Source organism: Octodon degus, unplaced genomic scaffold (assembly GCF_000260255.1).
Source record: "Octodon degus isolate 3935 unplaced genomic scaffold, OctDeg1.0 scaffold00067, whole genome shotgun sequence".
Classification (NCBI taxonomy): domain Eukaryota; kingdom Metazoa; phylum Chordata; class Mammalia; order Rodentia; family Octodontidae; genus Octodon; species Octodon degus.
In genome coordinates this window covers 2349590-2352078 of record NW_004524643.1, presented here as the reverse complement: position 1 = coordinate 2352078, position 2489 = coordinate 2349590, and positions in this window count along the sequence as shown.

Here is a 2489-nt window from a genome sequence, read left to right as displayed (position 1 = left end):
GGCGGCTCCGGGAAAGCTCCGGGCTGCGGACCAGCGCGGCGGCGGCGGCGCGCACCGTCCCGCACCGGCTGAGAGGCCGAGGCGATGAGGCTGGGGTCCGCGGGTCCAGCCGCAAGTTCAGGCTCCGCGGCTTCCCGCGACCGTTAACCACGTGAAGGCCCAGCCCACCAATCCCCGCCCTGCTCAGCGTTTGAAAAAAAAGGAGGGCGCGACGTCGCCCGCGGGGGCGGGGCCGGCTACGCGATTTTGGCGCGAAACCGCCCGCTCCGCCCCCCGCTCGGCGCGCCGCCAGGCCTGGGCGGGTCCGGGCCGCGGGACGGGTCTCCTAATGGAGAGGCCGGGCGGGCTCGCTGCGGCGGATCCCGGGAGCAGCGACTCCTCGCCGTTCCACCGGCGCCCTGGAGTCTGCAGCGAGACGGGCGGCCAGGCAGAGCCTTGGAGATCTCTGCGGCCGGAAGCAGCCGGGGATCGCGTGTCTCTCGCTCGCTGGGGCGCCGGGGGCGGGGCCGTGCGCTCAGAGTCCCGCGTCGCGGTGGGGGCGGCGGCGCTGATCCTTGCGAAGGCCTGGTGTCCATTGGTCTTGTTTCCCACGCGGTGACCGCGGCCCGTGTGTCCGTCCCAGGCGAGCCCGCGCGCCCCTCTGGACCACGGCGAACAAAAGCGCTAAAATCAAGTGTGCGCCTCTCCGCCGCGGGGTTTGCGTCTGCTCGCCAGCACGCGGCCCAGTGTGGGCCAAACCCTGTGCGCCTGGGGGCGGGGGAGCCCCTGCTTGAGTCGTCTTGTCACTCCTACAAGTTTCTGTTGTAAATACCTCCGCGGTGAATATTCTCCTTTTTTTTTTTTTTTTTTCTTTCTGTATTCCTTAGGACAGCTTACTGGAGGGTTGCTGGGTCAAAAGATGTAAGCTGCCAAATTGTCCTCCGGAAAGAATTTGCATTCTGATTTGCATTAGGTTGGAACACATTTGTGAGTTCCGGATGTCGAGAGAGTACATATTTCAGGTTTATTAGTGTGGATGTGTTTTGATTCACAATAGTGGACAGTGTTGATGGGTTGAATGGCCATTTGCATTTGTTTGTTTCCCAGCACTTTGTGCTAGGTAGTGTGCTGACACCTTTCACAGGCTAAAGACAAGCCAGATTTTTAAAAATGAAAACGGATTAGTGCTCACCGTGGAGAAGTTCCTCACATCACCACTGAAGATATGGCGAAGCGTTAGACATTTGCTGGCTGATGTGAAACTGGTGTCTTTTTTGGCCTGGGAACCCGGATTTAAAGAGACTAAATTCCATCGGACTCTAGGTGTTTAGGAAAGGCCCCCTCTAACCCTAGTTACCAGAGCCAAGGAAGAACGGGTTGCTAGTACCCTCCCACTAACACCTCTCCTCTGTCACTTCTCAAAACAAAAATTCTTCGTTAGGGACAGTTAACATTTTCTCAGTTTTATGCGCATGTAAGCCTTTAAAACTGCTAGAGTTTTTTACTGATCTGTAACATGAGTTGAAAGTGTGCCTTTTAGGTAAACGGAAACTTTATATAAAGTCCCTGAGATTCTTCTCACCAGCTCTTTTGTTCCAGAGACCCTCCTCTAAAAGGATTATATGTACCCCACCGTTAATCACGGAAACCCACCACCCCCAACACACAACACATCCTCTCTTTCACAACATCCTGCTTTATTGCCTTAACCTGGCTTCTAGCTATCTCGATGCGATTTGTTACTATCTCTTTCTAGAAAACATTAAGTAGGGCCTTGAGGGTAGGCACTTCCCTATTTTGTGTAATTGGAGTATTTTTTTTTTTTCTTTTTTTTGGTGGAACCAGGGATTGAACTCAGACCCTTGCGCTTTCCAGGCAAGTGCTTATTCTATTGAGCCATCTCCCTAGCCCCCTGGAGTATTTTGATGTAGTTTAAAAATTAACTATCTTATAACTGATTTTTTAAAAAATTACTTGAAAGGATTGATGACAGTCAGTCTTGTAATCCCAGCAATCTGCATAGTGAAAGAAACCCTGTCTCAGAAATACCAAAAAAAAAAAAGAAAAAAGTTTGACGCTTTGCTTCCTAAATTAGGATGTAAAGTTTAAGGGCAGCCCAGGCAACTTAGTCACTTGGGGACAATATCTCAAAATTAATAAAAGGGTTGGGGATGTAGCTCAGTGTGCAAGCCCTGGGTTCAGTTCCATCAGTGGCAGGAGCTGGGGATAACATTCAGGAGACCCTAACTTTCTCACTCTTTTTTTTTTTTTTTGAGAACCAGGGATTGAACTCAGGCCTTTGCGCTTGCGAGCTATCTCCCTGCTCTGTCTCTGTCTCTGTCTCTCTGTCTCTCTCTCTGAACCTACAGCTTCTGGAAACCTTTCTGGTTTTCAGAGTTCCAGCAATCAGCACTATGCCTTGGACACTGAGAAGGTGCTTAATAAATGTCTGGAATAATCCTAAGAAAATCCAGTCATCTTCAAAACAGAAGTGCCAAAAGAAATAAGAA